The 21,014-nt window shown below is 32.2% G+C and overlaps 1 long non-coding RNA gene across 1 annotated transcript in view; it reads right to left on the bottom strand.

Annotated features, from left to right (window-relative positions):
• Positions 1-7,040: 7,040 nt before the first annotated feature.
• Positions 7,041-21,014, bottom strand: part of LOC143084390 (uncharacterized) — a 29,600-nt gene continuing 15,626 nt past the window's right edge. The window contains exons 2-3 of the long non-coding RNA XR_012981049.1: positions 8,815-8,905; positions 7,041-7,173 (exon numbers count right to left, since the gene is read on the bottom strand). This is a non-coding gene — a long non-coding RNA (uncharacterized LOC143084390). The remainder of the gene's footprint in view (positions 7,174-8,814; positions 8,906-21,014) is intronic.

The raw sequence follows: 21,014 nt of genomic DNA, 5'->3' as shown, positions 1-21,014 counted from the left end.
TGCAATTGAATTACAGTTAAGTAAAAGAGTAGCGAAAGATACCAGAGGCACGTTCAAATTCATAATCGAAAATAAACTGACAACTCTATTGCTAAAAAAGAAAATGACAAACAGACAAATAGTAGTACACAAGGCACAACATATAAAACTAAACGACAAGCAACACGAAACCACACCAAAATGGGGTTGATTCCAGGTGCTCTGGAAGGGTATGCACATTCTGTTCCACATATGGCACCCGTTTTGTTGCTTATGTTATTACAAACCGAGTAAATAGTCTTATTCGGTAGGTCACATTCATGAAAAAGGAACGGGATTGTTGTTAAGAAACATTAGAAACAAGATCGATTTGTTCTTAGCAGGAGCCCATTTGAATATTATATGAGCCTCCTACAGCCCCAGAGTTTATACTCCCCCCCCCCCAAAAAAAAAGTGTATTGTGTAATGGTGTACACTTATCTTAGGTTTTCAAGATTTGTTTCTAGTCTCGAAATTTTTTAATATTCAAAGGTCATTAAGTTTCCACTTTGTATTAATAATTAAAAACAGACGAAGTTTTTCACAATGACAATGCTTGACCTTTAATTGGGTGAAATATTTCAATGCATATAGTCACAGCATATCATTTAAAAAAAACGAGGAAATCATTTCAGAATTATAGATTTATACAATGCTTATACACGACCTTAATTTGGTAATAGCAGCTAAACGACCATATTTAAAACTGCAATGGCATATTAATTTTAAAAAAACCGGAAATGTTATTCGATTTATAGAAATCGGATATGGTGTCACGTTCAATAGAGGACAAACAAGTAAAATGAAATCACGCTTCTACCCCCACCAAATATGGGCAAAAATTTTAGAGAAATCAATTATTTAAATGAAAATAAATTATTGAATATATCAAGGTATCTTCAGTGGAGCTTTGACTGTCACGCCAGAGTGCAAGACAATGGTACAAGTAAAATCCAGGTATGTTTAATAGTAAAATTCGATAAATGATAATATGCATATTGAAGTAAAAGTCAATATATCATACAGACAGAGAGAGCAAGTATAAAAACAACAGACCACACCAAAGCTAAAACCACACAAACAAAAGGAAAAAAAAGAAATAATTTACAAAAAGGATCGAGGAATCATAAGACGGTGTAGGATTAAGGTGTCCACCGGGAAAAATAGTTCCTGCTTCAACTGTGCAGTATAATTACTAACATTCACAGACTATGAACTCGGTTAGTAAAACAAATGCATGTATGGCTAAGACAAATTATGTTTAAGTTCGTTATAAATGACTACAACCATGCTACCATAAAATTTTATTTTAGTAGATTCACTAAAAGCTGCAATAATCATTATATGTAAAACAAAATCATCATAACGACAGGAATGAAATTTAGTACGCTGGACGCGCGTTCCGTCTACAAAATATTCATCAGTGACGCTCGAAAAAAGGTTTAAATTGCCAATACGCAGTCCTAAGTAATCACAAGTCTCATATCGAATCAATAGTTCTCAAAAGTACCATACTTGTTATTTGATACACCAGATGCGCGTTTCGTGTACATTAGGATTGGAGATATAATATGCTAATTTGTAATGATCATATTCCTTTTTAGGGAGCAACTATTTAACATCAAAAGGGGAAGGAAGTAAAAATAAATTTTGACGCTATCAATCGAATAAGTTTTTTCCTCTTCAAATTTTACACTATAAGGTATGCGGAATATTTGGATTTAGAATATTCTATTTGGTCATCTGCTTGACCAATATATTTTTTCCTATCAAATTGGGATCAAAATATTTTAGGGAAACACCATGACCCTATCTTGAAGTTAAATGGTTGTTCCCTTAAAACACCCATTTTTAAGAGATTTTTTTTATTCTGTGATAATACAAGTCAACTAAATGATTTTGTTTGAAGTATTCTTCGAAAATATTCTTTAAACATTTTGTTTGTTTTAGAGATTGGCATAAAATGTTAATTTCAACGGAGTTAATAAAACTGCTGATACATATTTTGCCAGCTCATGTTACGTGTTCCAACGTGCCATGTGATATACAATGCCGTTGTTGGGAGAATGCTCACATCAATTATTCAGTTTGTTCTGGTAGTAACTTGACAGAGATCCCAAACGTCCCTGCAAATACAAATGTTTTGAATTTGAATCGCAACAACATTATGCGTATACATAGTAGAGCTTTCCAAAATTTGAACCGTCTTATAGAACTGGATATTAGCAAGAACAGATTGAATCATTTAGAAAAGGAATCATTCTATGGTCTCGGTAATTTGAAAAGACTATGCTTACAGAATAATTTTTTATCATACAAATCAACCTTTCCAAAAGATATTTTCAAACCGTTAAAATCTTTGGTTTACCTAAATATCAAGTTCAATTCAAACTCAAGGGAACCAGACGATTTTTCAGATGAAACGATATCCGACCTTATTAGTTTGGAAAGTTTTGAATTGGATATTGCTGACATGAACGCTATTCACGAACCATTTAAGTCAAAGTTTTCAACTTTGAAACATTTAACAAATTTGACGAGAGGCGAGTGCAAGTTGTCAGCATTCAGACAAAGAACGTTCATTAATGTTCTCCATTTAGAGTATTTAGACTTGTCGACATGTCCTATTCAATGGATTTTTAATAACTCTTTGTCAAAGTTGAGAAATCTCAGATACCTTAACGTTTCAAACATGAATTTGTTTATAGACGAATACCTTCTACTGTTCAACGAAGTAGCATCAACAAACATAAAACAGCTGGTAATAGCAAACACATCTGATTGCGTAATATCAAAATTCCCAGTCTCTGTATTTAAAGTCTTGAATAATACAGGTCTGGAGGAATTTTACCTCAACAATAATGTGTTTTCAGATGCTACAGGAAACCAATGTGAAGAGAGCATACCTTCTTCCATCAAACTTTTAGATTTTTCGTCCAACAGACTTATACAGTTTTGTTTCCGTATGCCGTTTTTGAAATATCTTTATTTACAAAATAATTCTTTAGGATCTTTTCTCAAATTCAAATCGTTTATGCCATCACCAACTACACAGCTAGAATTTGTTGATTTTTCCTTTAATTTTATTTATGAACTGAAATTTTCCACATTTCAAAGACATACGAAATTGCAAACACTCAATCTCAGCAACAACAATTTACACAATATAGATTTCGATGTTTCTAACATGAAAGCTTTGAAACAACTAGATTTATCAAATAACTTTATCGGAACGTTAAGTCAAGACAATATGGACACTTTCACCAACATGTTTGAAGTATCAGGTTTACGAATAGATTTAGGATCCAACGTCTTGCGCTGTGGTTGTTCATCTACTCACTTTTTACGATGGATGTTGAACAACCATAATCATTTCAATAATAGTAATGCATATAATTGCAAATTTGATAATGGTACATCGATTCTACTAAATAATCTAGGCGAAACAGTTTTACACCTGGAAAAGGAATGCGACAAACACGTAGTAATAATAATCGTTGTAACTATAGGAATAGCCTTTAGTGCCATAACTCTTATTGCTGGGTTAGTTTATAGATATAGATGGAAAATACGTTATATTTATTATATAACGAAAGGTAAATACACAAAATTGAAACTTGCAGAGAACAATAAAATATATTTGTATGACGCATTTATTTCGTATGCCGACAGAGAACAGAATTTCATTATCAATGAATGCATTCCGAATCTAGAAGAAACTGGAAACAAAAAGCTATGCATTCATCAGCGAGACTTTATACCTGGTGAGGATATAACGCTGAATATAACGAATGCTATACATGATAGCAAGAGAACTATTTGTATAATCACCAGGGCATTTCTAGATTCATATTACTGTATGTTTGAATTCAATATGGCCAGAATGGAAAGTATTTACTCTAGGGGAGGAGAAAACATTTTGTTTCTAGTCTTGCATGAACACATTACATCAAGGGAGCTACCATTAGTGATGTTAGAAATAGTACAAAGACAATCGTATATAGAATATCCAAATGACGAACAAGGGAACGTCGTGTTCTGGGATAAGATGAGGGAAACCTTAACTTAATTTCAATTTGAAGTTTTTCACAGATGTTTAATGTCTTTTTTGTCTGTGGAATAAGTCTTCAGGCAAATCATCGGAGAAATTATTTCAAAATTATAAAAAAAAATTTATATGAATGTTTTATTAATATAATTTGATTACAATGATTTGTATATTATGTGTCAAAATTGTTTGTGAAACTACTTTCATGTTTTACGTGTAATGTTAACCGATGCGTAAATAAATCCGAAATTGGTATAATTCATATCCATACGATTAAAAAGTTACAATAATGCAGATTCGGTAGAGGGAGCAGCTATACCGTTGAAATCACTAGTGTCCGTCGGTTCGTAATAGTTTCTGTGTACAGTGCCGATTCTGACTTTAATACAAACTTGTAATAACTAAAACGGTAAGTATACCAATGTTTGTATGCACATGGCAATTCTTAAGTTTTTCGTTAATCATTTTGCAGTACAAAATGCTGAAATATAAGACAAAACTATTAACAATAATATACGTGACGTAATCAATAAAACCGTTTATTGTTTTCTTTAATTTTTAGATTTTTTTTTAAATGAACGAAAAACTGTGAAAAATATTGTTGAATCATATATTCAAAAGATCTGGAATATGCAGGGTAAATCAAATATCAATACAACAAATTCAATCGTAAATATCAGTGTTTAACAAATTATGTCTAAAGGAAATATATATATTGTAATGTACAAGATATCCGATTTATTCATTTTTTTTCGTAATAGATGCGAAAATAATAAATATTTTAGAAGACACAACGTGTTTTGAAATTAATAGCTTTAAATTATTCAGCGTATATCCTCCAATAAATCTCTACGTGTTACGCTCCATAGATGATGTTTTCAAGAAAACCTCTACCGTGTTACAAGTACTAGTCTGACTTGATATTGTGTAGTAAAGTTTTGCGTCTTACACTCCTGACTTGGTAATCTCTAGTTAATACTATCGTTCTACACTCCTTACTTTATATTTTCTAGTAAAATATGTACGTGCTAAATTCTTTCCTTAATAACTTTAAGTAAATATCTGCTCGCTACTCTTTTTACTCTAGTAACCTCACTGTTCTACAATCTTACTCGCTTTCTCTTGTATATTTTCTACCTTTAACACTCCTCACTTGGTATCTTTTAATAAATCTTTGTGTGCTATACTTCTGACTTAATATTCTCTAAAAATCTCATGTGTTGTACTCTTGACTTGATATTCCCTTATGCATCTCACGTGCTACACTCCTTACTTTATATTTTCTTATGAATCTCACGTGCTACATTACCTAATTGATATTGTCATATATGCATGTGTGTGCTATACTTCTGACTTAATATTCCCTTATACATCTCACGTGCAACACTCCTGACTTGATATTCCCTTATACATCTCACACGCTAGACTCATTACTTTATATTTTTAAGTATATCTGTGTGTACTAGACTCCTTACTTGGTATTCTCTAATAACTATTACGTGCTACACTCATTACTTGATTTTCTCCATTATCTTAGCATCTGTACATTTCTAACAATAGAAGATGTGGTGTGAGTGCCTGTGAATGGTTAAACGCAAACGCGTGGAGACCATGTATATTTAGTAATATGTTATAATTAGTAGGCGCGGCTTATTTCAATAAACTGTTAGAAATCTTACATACTACACTCCTTCCTTGATATTCTCTAATAAATCTCGCGTGTTACACTCCTTCAGTTATATTATCTTATATATCTCAAATGCTACACCTAACTTGATATTTTATGGCAAACCTTTGTTTGACATAATATTCTCTGATAAATCTTACACTTCTTCATTGATATTACCTGATAAATCTCACGTGCTACACTCGTTACTTTATATTATCTAGTATATCTGTGTGTACTATACTACTGACTGAATATTCTCTGATAGTTTTCACGTGCTACAATCCATACGTGATATTGTCCAGTAAATCTGTGGGTGCTGTACTCCTGACTTAATATTCTCTAAATAAAACATTCTGCTTACTACACTCCTGATTTGATAAGTATCGATCATTGGGTATTCTACACATTGTTATCGTAAAATGTCAGCCGGAGTCACAACTTGTACCTTTTGTGCAATTGAGCGCAGTGAACGCGCTGAAAAGCTTCACATTGTGTCTATAGCGGCTGATTTTTTACGATATATTTATTAAGAAAATCCGATTATCTGTTTGTCGTTCTATAAATGGTCTTCCCCTCCCTATGGTAGTTTTACACTTAACGAAAGCAAGCCCTCTCATCTCACATTGTGACATCGCTGATAACTTCCCCAGACATTGCAATGTCACTAAAATTCCCGTCTTCGTCTCAAAGCCGTGATACGAGAATTATGGAGCAACTGAAAAGGATGATACGGGTGTAGGGAAGGACGATAAACTTAAAATAAATATCGGCGCGCTACACCCCTCACTCAAGACAATATCTAGGTAATATCACTCTGTTACACTCCTAACAAATATCGTCTTTCTACTTATATCTCATGCTCTTCTTTTACAAATCTCACTGTGCTATACTGTCTATACTCCTAACTTGATGTTCTCTGACAAATCTCACGTGCTAATATCCTTGCTTGATAATCTCTAGTTAAAGTACCATAATATGATGTAAAATATCTACGTGATGAACTTGATATTTTTTAGTAAATCTAACTGTTATACATAGCTCCGGATATTTCTTTTATTATATTTATTTAAATGTGTTACTACCTGTGAACAATGACACTTTCAGTGTGTGTTAAATTATTTTAGCAAAGTTTACAAAACAACAACAGAGCTTACATATTGATAAGTTTTAGCCATGTAGAAGCAAAATGGCTATTACTTGATACCATTTAAGACATTAAGACACTATCTTTAAAAATGTAAAGATAGAATAAACAGTTTTCAAATCAATTTCCGGATTAATTTTATTTAAATTATTCATGCTCGTTTGTGGATCTGTTAAAAAATTGTAGAAAGATGACAGTTTGTTTTGCAGAGTTTTCTACACCGTCATCAGTTATCAAATTTGTTGAATGATGCTCTACTGTCTTCATCTGAAACTGCATCCGGGCACCGTTAAACTTAAATGTAAAACAAATTATGAGTATTCCCCACGACAGTTAGCACTTATTTCTCATGATATATGTGATTTTTCAGATTACAAATAATGCAATTTTATGAATATGAGTATCGGTTGAACAATATCTCTCTTTTTTTTCTCTCAGAATTAATTTTAAAAATTTTCAAACATCAGAAACTGTGTTTCACTCTCCGGGAATTACGGACTATCAGTCCAGTACAGACGAAATTAAATTATGGATACTCAAAACAGTTTTGCTCTATTAAACGTTGGTCAAGACCTTTCAAGATTTCTCCAAGAACCCACGAAGGAGATTTCCAGTATGAAAAAAGGTTTGGAGAATTTTCAGTGTAATACAGGGAACAAATAAATGCCTCTAAAGTTAGATAACGTTATATACGTTAAAGTATTATTTTTTTTTGCCCCTCTACTTGCCGACTGGTTTCTTTATTATTATGAGGCTGACTTCATGCAGGAACTTCTTAGGAAGAAAGATAAGAAGTTAGCAATATCCTTTAACTCTACTTTCCGCTATATAGATGATGTTCTTTCATTAAATAATTCAAACAAAATGGTGACTATGTGGTACGCATCTATCCCATCGCGTTAGAGATAAAGGATACCACAGATACAGTTAAGTCGGCCTCATATCTTGACTTACATCTAGAAATTGACAATGAGGGTTGAAAACAAAACTTTACGACAAAAGAGATGATTTCAGCTTTCGAATTGTGAACTTTCCATTTCTAAATAGCAACATTCCAGCAGCACCTGCATACGGGGTATATATCTCCTAATTGATTCGATATTCCCGTGCTTGCATTTCCTATCATGATTTTCTTGATAGAAGGTTGCTGCTCACAAGGAAGCTATTAAACCAAGAATTCCAAATGGTGAAGTTGAAATCATCCCTTCGTAAATTTTACGGACGCCATCACGAGTTCGTTGACCGTTATGGAACAACCGTTTCACAAATAATATCGGATAGGTTCCTTACGTCGTAACTACAATCCCATTCCCTTTCATGAATGTGACCTACCGAATTAGAATATTTACCGGATTTGTTTTCACATAAGCAACACGACGGGTGCCACATGTTGAGCAGGATCTGCTTACCCTTCCGGAGCACCTGAGATCATCCCTAGTTTTTTGTGGGGTTCGTGTTGTTTATTCTTTAGTTTTCTATGTTGTGTCATGTGTGCTGTTTTTTGTTTGCCTTTTTCATTTTTAGCCATGACGTTGTCAGTTTGCTTTAGATTTATGAGTTTGACTGTCCCTTTGGTATCTTTCGTCCCTCTTTTATACAATATTCTTTTTCAACGGACAAAGTTAAACTGTTTTCAACTTCAGAAATAAGGTCACATCTACAGAAGAACCACTAAACATAAGAGCAACCTTGGAAAAAAACTACAAAAACATCATTCGGTTCAACAACAAAAAAAATAAAAAAAAAATAACAAAAATCTACATAGTTTAATGAATACCTCCAGAGAACTAATATGTTTTTTTATATATCAAGTATGTAAATTTGTAAGATGTAATGAAAATTTATCTAAATTTTGACAAAATTGCCGTGATTAAGTTATATCACAATTAAATACTTAAATTCCTACAAAATTGATGACATTTAGTTAATACTCACTAGCTAAGCAACTAGATGCATCGTCATCATTATCTATACAAATTTCTTTTTCGTCACATGTATCAGTTTCACAATCACCATTGTTGAGATCCTGAAATAGATTAATTGAAAAGTAATATATTTTCAATCACATTCGTAATGTTCACTTGTAAAATTCAGATCTAAATTTAAGGAATTAAGAATGAATATAGCATACGATACGACAGGAAAGCTTTATCCAAATTCGGTAGAGTTATAGCTATAGATTGCTTTCAAGCAAACATATACAAATATATACAAACAAAACAAACAAACAAACAAAAATTTATGCTGGCAAAATTAGAATATAGAAAACGCACGTACAAATAGGCACACCCAAACATGGCAAAGCAAATATACAGTCTAGCATATTTAAAAAAAACCCAACCCAAAGTGATGTAAAATATGCACAGTGTACTAAAATATTCATCGCATACTCTGGTGTTGAACATAAAGCTTGATAAATTATCTGCTATTTTAATGAAGAAAAAAAAAAGGAAATATATGGACATTACTATATTTGTACAACATAACATTATACTACTATACCACTATGACAACTACTCTTTTAAAACGTCTAACTGTTTACTATTTTACTATTACCTTAGCCGTATTTGGCACAACTTTTTGGAATTTTGGGTCCTCAATGCTCTTCAACTTTGTATTTATTTGGCTTTATGAACTATTTTGATCTGAGCGTCACTGATGAGTCTTATGTAGACGAAACGCGTGTCTGGCGTATAAAATTATAATCCTGGTACTTTTGATAACTATTTACTACAGTACTACATCTATCACTGTACAGAAATCACTTCTACTAATAAAATGCCTACTACCTCTTAGCTGCTGATTGGAAACAACTACTCCTTTAATACGTCTAATTCTTTACTATTTTGACTACAGTACTACATCTACTACTATACAGAAATCACTTCTACTGATAAAATGCCTACTACCTCTTAGCTGCTGATTGGAAACAACTACTCCTTTAATACGTCTAATTCTTTACTATTTTACTACAGTACTATATCTACTACTATAAAGAAATCAGTTGCTGATTGGAAACAACTACTCCTTTAATACATCTAATTCTTTACTATTTTGACTACAGTACTACATCTACTACTATACAGAAAACACTTCTACTGATAAAATGCCTACTACCTCTTAGCTGCTGATTGGAAACAACTTCTCCTTTAATACGTCTAATTCTTTACTATTTTGACTACAGTACTACATCTACTACTATACAGAAATCACTTCTACTGATAAAATGCCTACTACCTCTTAGCTGCTGATTGGAAACAACTTCTCCTTTAATACGTCTAATTCTTTACTATTTTGACTACAGTACTACATCTACTACTATACAGAAATCACTTCTACTGATAAAATGCCTACTACCTCTTAGCTGCTGATTGGAAACAACTTCTCCTTTAATACGTCTAATTCTTTACTATTTTGACTACAGTACTACATCTACTACTATACAGAAATCACTTCTACTGATAAACTGCCTACTACCTCTTAGCTGCTGATTGGAAACAACTTCTCCTTTAATACGTCTAATTCTTTACTATTTTGACTACAGTACTACATCTACTACTATACAGAAATCACTTCTACTGATAAACTGCCTACTACCTCTTAGCTGCTGATTGGAAACAACTTCTCCTTTAATACGTCTAATTCTTTACTATTTTGACTACAGTACTACATCTACTACTATAAAGAAATCAGTTGCTGATTGGAAACAACTACTCCTTTAATACGTCTAATTCTTTACTATTTTGACTACAGTACTACATCTACTACTATAAAGAAATCAGTTGCTGATTGGAAACAGCTACTCCTTTAATACATCTAATTCTTTACTATTTTGACTACAGTACTACATCTACTACTATACAGAAATCACTTCTACTGATAAAATGCCTACTACCTCTTAGCTGCTGATTGGAAACAACTTTTCCTTTAATACGTCTAATTCTTTACTATTTTGACTACAGTACTACATCTACTACTATACAGAAATCACTTCTACTGATAAAATGCCAACTACCTCTTAGCTGCTGATTGGAAACAACTACTCCTTTAATACGTCTAATTCTTTACTATTTTACTACAGTACTATATCTACTACTATAAAGAAATCAGTTGCTGATTGGAAACAACTACTCCTTTAATACATCTAATTCTTTACTATTTTGACTACAGTACTACATCTACTACTATACAGAAATCACTTCTACTGATAAAATGCCTACTACCTCTTAGCTGCTGATTGGAAACAACTTCTCCTTTAATACGTCTAATTCTTTACTATTTTACTACAGTACTACTCTACTACTATACAGAAATCACTTCTACTGATAAAATACCTACTACCTCTTAGCTGCTGATTGGAAACAGCTACTCCTTTAATACGTCTAATTATTTACTATTTTACTACAGTACTACTCTACTACTACACAGAAATCACTTCTACTGATAAAATGCCTACTACCTCTTAGCTGCTGATTGGAAACAACTACTCCTTTAATACGTCTAATTCTTTACTATTTTACTACAGTACTATATCTACTACTATAAAGAAATCAGTTGCTGATTGGAAACAACTACTCCTTTAATACATCTAATTCTTTACTATTTTGACTACAGTACTACATCTACTACTATACAGAAATCACTTCTACTGATAAAATGCCTACTACCTCTTAGCTGCTGATTGGAAACAACTACTCCTTTAATACGTCTAATTCTTTACTATTTTGACTACAGTACTACATCTACTACTATACAGAAATCACTTCTACTGATAAAATGCCTACTACCTCTTAGCTGCTGATTGGAAACAACTTCTCCTTTACGTCTAATTCTTTACTATTTTACTACAGTACTACTCTACTACTATAAAGAAATCACTTCTACTAATAAAATGTATACTACCTCTTAGCTGCTGATTGGAAACAACTACTCCTTTAATATGTCTAATTCTTTACTATTTTACTTCAGTAGTACATCTACTACTATACAAAAATCAGTTCTACTAATAAAATACCTACTACCTCTTAGCTGCTGATTGGAAACAACTTCTCCTTTAATACGTCTAATTATTTACTATTTTACTACTGACAGTACTACATCTACTACTATACAGAGGTCATTTCTACTGATAAAATGCCTACTACCTCTTAGCTGCTGATTGGAAACAGCTACTCCTTTAATACGTCTAATTCTTTACTATTTTACTACAGTACTACTCTACTTCTATAAAGAAATCACTTCTACTGATAAAATGGCTACTACCTCTTAGCTGCTGATTGGAAACAACTACTCCTTTAATATGTCTAATTCTTTACTATTTTACTACAGTAGTACGTCTACTACTATACAGAAATCAGTTCTACTAATAAAATACCTACTACCTCTTAGCTGCTGATTGGAAACAACTTCTCCTTTAATACGTCTAATTCTTTACTATTTTACTACAGTACTACTCTACTACTATAAAGAAATCAGTTCTACTGATAAAATGTATACTACCTCTAAGCTGCTAATTGGAAACAACTACTCCTTTAATACGTCTAATTATTTACTATTTTACTACAGTAATACTCTACTACTATACAGAAATCAGTTCTACTAATAAAATGTATACTACCTCTAAGCTGCTGATTGGAAACAGCTACTCCTTTAATACGTCTAATTCTTTACTATTTTGACTACAGTACTACATCTACTACTATACAGAAATCACTTCTACTGATAAAATGCCAACTACCTCTTAGCTGCTGATTGGAAACAACTACTCCTTTAATACGTCTAATTCTTTACTATTTTACTACAGTACTATATCTACTACTATAAAGAAATCAGTTGCTGATTGGAAACAACTACTCCTTTAATACATCTAATTCTTTACTATTTTGACTACAGTACTACATCTACTACTATACAGAAATCACTTCTACTGATAAAATGCCTACTACCTCTTAGCTGCTGATTGGAAACAACTTCTCCTTTAATACGTCTAATTCTTTACTATTTTACTACAGTACTACTCTACTACTATACAGAAATCACTTCTACTGATAAAATACCTACTACCTCTTAGCTGCTGATTGGAAACAGCTACTCCTTTAATACGTCTAATTATTTACTATTTTACTACAGTACTACTCTACTACTACACAGAAATCACTTCTACTGATAAAATGCCTACTACCTCTTAGCTGCTGATTGGAAACAACTACTCCTTTAATACGTCTAATTCTTTACTATTTTACTACAGTACTATATCTACTACTATAAAGAAATCAGTTGCTGATTGGAAACAACTACTCCTTTAATACATCTAATTCTTTACTATTTTGACTACAGTACTACATCTACTACTATACAGAAATCACTTCTACTGATAAAATGCCTACTACCTCTTAGCTGCTGATTGGAAACAACTACTCCTTTAATACGTCTAATTCTTTACTATTTTGACTACAGTACTACATCTACTACTATACAGAAATCACTTCTACTGATAAAATGCCTACTACCTCTTAGCTGCTGATTGGAAACAACTTCTCCTTTACGTCTAATTCTTTACTATTTTACTACAGTACTACTCTACTACTATAAAGAAATCACTTCTACTAATAAAATGTATACTACCTCTTAGCTGCTGATTGGAAACAACTACTCCTTTAATATGTCTAATTCTTTACTATTTTACTTCAGTAGTACATCTACTACTATACAAAAATCAGTTCTACTAATAAAATACCTACTACCTCTTAGCTGCTGATTGGAAACAACTTCTCCTTTAATACGTCTAATTATTTACTATTTTACTACTGACAGTACTACATCTACTACTATACAGAGGTCATTTCTACTGATAAAATGCCTACTACCTCTTAGCTGCTGATTGGAAACAGCTACTCCTTTAATACGTCTAATTCTTTACTATTTTACTACAGTACTACTCTACTACTATAAAGAAATCACTTCTACTGATAAAATGGCTACTACCTCTTAGCTGCTGATTGGAAACAACTACTCCTTTAATATGTCTAATTCTTTACTATTTTACTACAGTAGTACGTCTACTACTATACAGAAATCAGTTCTACTAATAAAATACCTACTACCTCTTAGCTGCTGATTGGAAACAACTTCTCCTTTAATACGTCTAATTCTTTACTATTTTACTACAGTACTACTCTACTACTATAAAGAAATCAGTTCTACTGATAAAATGTATACTACCTCTAAGCTGCTAATTGGAAACAACTACTCCTTTAATACGTCTAATTATTTACTATTTTACTACAGTAATACTCTACTACTATACAGAAATCAGTTCTACTAATAAAATGTATACTACCTCTAAGCTGCTGATTGGAAACAGCTACTCCTTTAATACGTCTAATTCTTTACTATTTGACTACAGTACTACATCTACTACTATACAGAAATCACTTCTACTGATAAAATGCCTACTACCTCTTAGCTGCTGATTGGAAACAGCTACTCCTTTAATACATCTAATTCTTTACTATTTTGACTACAGTACTACATCTACTACTATAAAGAAATCAGTTCTACTAATAAAATGGCTACTACCTCTTAGCTGCTGATTGGAAACAACTTCTCCTTTAATACGTCTAATTCTTTACTATTTTACTACCGTACTACTCTACTACTACACAGAGGTCACTTCTTCTGATAAAATGCCTACTACCTCTTCGCTGCTGATTGGAAACAACTACTCATTTAATACATCTAATTCTGTACTATTTTGACTACAGTACTACATCTACTACAGTCCCTGTAACGTCTGATATAAACCGAAAACTGTCAGAGATATATAAAAATTCGTTAAAGATATCTATGGAACCAGTGTCGTTTGTGATTCCTGCTGTTGGTGTTAAAACTGGTTTTTTTTTACTGTAAAAAGTGCTTAAGTCCATGTATGAGTAATTTAAAAATAACTCTACCTTTTTTATATTGCTTTATTTTAGAGGTAAGCTTCTGGCCAAGTTTCACTTATTCTGTCGCAAATCATTTACCTTAAATAACCAATCAATTGTATTCTAAAAGAAATTGATTTGTTCTTTGAACGCATACATGAAATATTTCTTACTGGACGTTATGTTTGCAATCGATGATAAAATACAAATCTACAGTATTTATATGAAAGAGACTAAATAATATATTTTTTTATTATTATTCTACACATATTGGAAGGATCGAAATAATCAGTTCTACAAATGGATGTTATTTAAAGACTTGAAATTTTACAATTATCACATGCATCTATGAAATTTTTTATCGACGCACCAAACTTTTCCCTTTCATCGTGCATAGCTCATTTTCCGATTCACTTAAGGTTTCTAACGATCTTCTTACTTGTTCATTACATTCTAAAATTAAAATCCTACACAATTTGCAAAAACTTTTATTCTCCGGCTAGACTGCGTAAAAGATGAATACTGTTTTGTTTGTGTACACACCATGTTTTGAAGGCCGATATCCAGTTTCGCTAAAAGAATTATTTGAGCCACAACTTAATTACGCCAATTCTTTTTTGCATCACTTTATTGTAAAAACTGCAGCATTTATTTGTGCCAATAAAACAATCATTTAATTGCGCAAATATTTTAGACTTGTTTTCAAATGTTTGACTGTTTTAGTGCACTGACGAGGTCCTTTCCGGTATTTACAGGTACAGATATCGCAAGGGCCTCCTTAGTGCACTTAGAAAATAGTGCACTAGGACCTGATGGAAAGATAAAATTGACACAAAAAACATGGCATACGGAAGGAGAAGTACATAATTTCAAATTTTAGTAATTTTAGTTATTTAACAGTTGAAGTCAGTATTTTAATGTTACATGTACGTGTAAATAGGTTAATCGTTTCGAGGTAAATATGACACAATTAATAAAATTGAGAATGGAAATGGGAATGTGTCAAGTTCCATTTATTGGCGCAATTCATATTATAAAAAAGAAGAGATGAGCGCGATTCAAACCTTTACAATATGACAAATTACACCTAACCGTTTTGACAAACCAGTAAATTCTTCGCCCTGTGATATACACCTGACAGTAATCTTCATTCAGTAACTTTACAATACCCAGCCATGTCGTTTCCGTATATTGTGCATGTAAATAGCACGTGTAATACATGTATATACACCATAAATACCCATTCAAGTGATTTTTATTTTTAGAAGAACACCATATCGGGTACATAAAATTACAATTGAAAAAATGTATCAATAAGTTCAAATCTTGTTTTATTAAATGCACCTTGGTATGTATTTGTAAACTTATGTTAATTCGTTATTTCATGTATCTTTTTTTGTTGTTGTTGCTTCAATTACTTTTTTTTTTATCTTATTGAATTATTCGTAAATCGAAAAACGCACAAATCTGAATAGAATCATATGGCATTGAATGATTTCTCTAATTCAAAACTAGTTATACATGTACATGTAGACTCTTAAGTTTTATTTTTCTCGTTGGGTTGCTTGTTCATTAATTGACGTTTACGCTATATTCTTTTGTTCGGTATTTGTGAAAAAACCGCTCATCTATCGATTTCACAAGAAATATAATACTCGTAAGTCATATAAAAAAGAAGATGTGGTATGATTGCCAATGAGACAACTTTCCACAAAAGACCAAAATGACACAGACATTAACATTATGAACATTGAAGTTTAACTTGCTATCAATTTTTCGTATATGCACAAACATAAAATAAAATGAAACACTTTAAAGCGGTTCAAATTATGCAGTGCATTTTGAAAATATAGTTTTGAAAAACCGGTTATTTTTGTTTCATACTTTGTCTGTCCCTTTTCTTAAAAATTAGGACTAGTGTCACTGGTTAATATAGAACTAGTCAACCATGAATAGTCCCAAACAACAAATTTTTGATTGGTTTGTCACACTTGCTTATATTATCAATATTACGTATTGTTTTCGGCTGAGACTACTACATGTACATTGTATAACAGTTATAGTAGTCTCAGTTTTCGGCAATATTGAAACAATAAAGAATTTTAATTGCTTCAGTCATTTAATATATTATATATATATATATATTTATTATTTCATGATTAATATTTTTAGATTGATAACATAATTGCATCATTTTTTTTAAGCATTTATTTATTCATATGACATTTTTAATATTTATTTAACGTGCATAACGATTTGATAACTGTTTAAACACTTGACGCCGTATTAATATTATATATGAACATTTCGGAAAATTAAGGTGGATATTTAATCATCGGCTCTCATGAAGTTTTCTTGTAGGTTAAAAGAAGGGGGACAATGTACCTCTTAGTACGGAACGCCAACACTGTCTTGTTATGACCATTTTCTTTATATGATGTGCATTTACCTTTATATGATGTGCAATTGTCATTATATGATGTGCAAATATCCTTACATGATGTGCAAACATCCTTATATGATGTACACACATCATTATTTGATGTGCAAACATCATTATATGATGTGCAAGCATCATTATATGATGTACAAACATCATTATATGATGTGCATGTATACTTATATGATGTGCATATATACTTATATGATGTGCTTATATACTTATATGATGTGCAAATATACTTATATGATGTGCATATGTACTTATATGATGTGCGAATGTACTTATATGATGTGCAAACATTCTTATACGATGTGCAAACGTACTAATATTATGTACAACGATCATTATATGATGTGCAACTATACTTATGTCACGTGCAAATATACTTATATGATGTGTACATATCATTATATGATGTGCAGTTACCATTATATTATGTGCAAATATCTTGATATGATGTGGTTGTGTCATTATATTATGTGCTTGTAATCTTATATTATGTGGTTTGGTTTACTTCATTATATGATGTCGAAACGTCATTATATGATGTGCTTTCATCGTCCTTATGGTCAATGAACATGATTACGATTAGAATGATTACTGTCTACGTCATAACTGATTCCGATCAGCTTCTGTAAACTATAAACCCGGCTCAAATATGTGTCCATCGCTAGCGAGAGTGCAATTAATAGGAAAAATGAGACAATGCAATTTAACAAAATCAACGTTTTAAACAGTTCAGAGGGAGATAATTTAAAGATCAATTAATACAGGAGCTAATTGGAGAAATTTGCGGCTGTGGCGAAAATATGATAAAACAAATTTTGAGGCTCTTTATAGGTTGCTATTTGGGTTTAGCAAAAGCTACGTGTTGCAGGTCGTACTTTGACCTATGACTGTTTACTCTTACAAATTATGACTTGGATGGAGAGTTTTCTCATTGGCTCTCATACCGCATCTTCTTATTTCTATTCATTGCAAAATTCATCATTGAACTCACAGTCAGTTTTAAAAATATTTCACAATAGCTATAGAATTATCTACTCATGCATAATATGGCGAGATGGTTTGTTTTATAAACTGTTATTGAATAATATAAATGGTAAGATGTAGAATGTAATATTTACATTAGATGTATGTTTCATTATGATACTTTATTCTGATTGGCTAACTGCACATCACGTGTTATTCCGTAAGCAATTGTATTGCTCAATATAACTTTTCATTCATGATAACACGTGGTCCCACAATAAAGTGCACAGGTGAATTAAATAAAACAATAATAAAATTTGTATTTTCATGATAATTGCTAAAAAAAAATGTAATTATAAGTATTGAATGCTTCTTTTTGTAACTTCATAGGGTTGTAAAAGCGTTGACCGTGTGCACATTCTTAAGTGTTACTCCTCCAAAACCATACAAAGTCGGATAGATTTGTGATATGACGTATACATGTAGTGTTTTGTACTTTCTTTATTTGTCTTTGAAACAATCTTTTTTTCCTCAGAAAAAGCCAAAATATCCAAATTCGGAGACTGCATGCTTAATCCACGTATTGCCCGCGAAATGCAAAATGGTCAGGTTTGGTAATGTTCACATATTTGTATATACGGATTGTTTATTTTCAACTTATTTCAATGGAGATTTTTTTTTAACGTATTGAGAAAGGTGTGTGTAATTGTTCTCTTGTGGTTTTTTTAGGGGAAGGGGGGTGGTGGGGGGTGGGGGGGGGGGGAGTCGTGAAAAGTTTATGTCTTTGGAATGATTGTTTTTTCCCTGTTTCACGGTAATAACTTGGAAAATAAATTAGAGGAATTCCCATCTTTCCTACGCCGTCCCCACCACCAATGATGAAAATGACCATAATTATAATTTACTTATTTTTAAATCTGTTCTTATAATAAAAAAAGAAGACGTGGTATGATTGCCAATGAGACAACTCTCCACAAGAGACCAAAATGACACAGAGATTATTACTTATAGGTAACCGTAAGGCCTTCAACAATGAGCAAAGCCCATACCGCATAGTCAGTACAAAAGGCCCTGAAATGACAATGTAAAACAATTCAAACGAGAAAACTATTTTGCTCAGAAAAGGTTTCCCTATAAATAAGTATCAAGATAAAAGGCAATAAAACAACAAAACTCATAAGAGCCAAAATTGCCCAAAATGGGACCTTAAAATTTACCATAAAATATATTCAGACACATTGCAGTATTTTTTTTAATCTATTGTAGTTTTAAAGATAAACCTAAAATATTAAAAGTCAACGCCGTAAATCTTCACTTAGAAAAAATAAAACACAACTCTCTATATGTCAGAGACCACCAGGCCTCAGTAAACAAAAAATAAATATAGTACTTTTATTTTCATTCAGACACAAATCTAATTAAATTACAGCTATTGTGTGTCCAAGCTATGCTTACGCAGATCTGAAAACACTCCATTTTATTTTCTGTTTAAAGACCATTGGGATTCTCGGTTTTGTCGGATTTAGTGAGGTTAACTTACAGAGACATATTTTTTCTGAGACAAGTTCGTGCGTGGATGATGAACGGGCTCGTCTAGATATTCAACATGATATAGTCAGTATCAAAAACGAAACTACCTATTATTCTATATATAACAGCTACATGTATACATAATTTTTATCCAAATGCTATAGCATTCTATTCTACTATTCTAATAATAGTGCAGTGCAAGTGCATGGTGAAAACACTTCTATAATAATTCGGCTTTTCTAATAGTTTGGATTTATGTAGGCATTCATTTTTCCCATATAAACGTTCTTGAGATGTTCTTCCGAATGCGTTAACACAATTGTCCTGTATGTGTGCCTAGATATAACTTACTTATAACGTAAAAATATATTTCTAACGACGCAACATTTTCATATAATTAATTTAATATGTTCTAAAAAAAATAATTTTTATTAGTATTACTTGAAGCGAAATGGAAAATTGTCAAATAGGGGATCTACAATATTGAGCTCTTATTTATAGCTTGCTGTTCGGTTTGAGTAAAAGCTCCGTGTTGAAGGCCGTAATTTAACCTATTATTGTTTCCTTTTACACATTATGACTTAGATGTAGAGTAGTCTCATTGGCACTCATAACATATCTTCTTATTTCTATTCATTGCAAAAGACACCAAATTGAATGAACTCAGAGTCAATTTTTAAAATATTTAATAACGATAGCTACAAAATTATCCTCTCTTGCATTTATAATTGTACCGGTATGGATGATTGGTTGATTAATTTGTTGATTGATTGCTTTTTATACCACTTTCAACACTATCATGCTATATCGTGGCGGTGAGTTTATATTGATGGAAGAAGCCGAAGTCCCCGGAAAGAACCACCGACTTTCGGTAGGAAAAACTAATAATTCTATTAAATTAAGATTGGAGTCGAGCTTACCTGCCACGTGTGGGATTCGAACTCACAACCTACATGTAAGTGTTGACAGGCTAGATACTTGGACTACTCGCCAACCGAGCCCCCCCCCTCCCTTCCCCAACCTCACCCCCACCAACCCCACCCCACAAACAAAGGAATTAAAGGAGATATGGGATGACCTTCAATTCGGTGCATGACACTTGCTTGCATCTTTTTATTATGTTTTCATGCATTTATTTCACACTTACATGATTATGAATGTATGCTTGACGTCCAGCGGAAAATTGAAATATATGTAAAAGACTACTAGTATGTGTTATGATTGCCAATGAGACAACTTTCCACAAAACACCAAATGACACAGAA

This window comes from Mytilus galloprovincialis, chromosome 7, assembly GCF_965363235.1.
Source record: "Mytilus galloprovincialis chromosome 7, xbMytGall1.hap1.1, whole genome shotgun sequence".
NCBI classification, from domain to species: Eukaryota; Metazoa; Mollusca; class Bivalvia; order Mytilida; family Mytilidae; genus Mytilus; species Mytilus galloprovincialis.
Note: the sequence above shows the minus strand (reverse complement) of the source record. Positions and strands in the feature narration are given on the sequence as shown.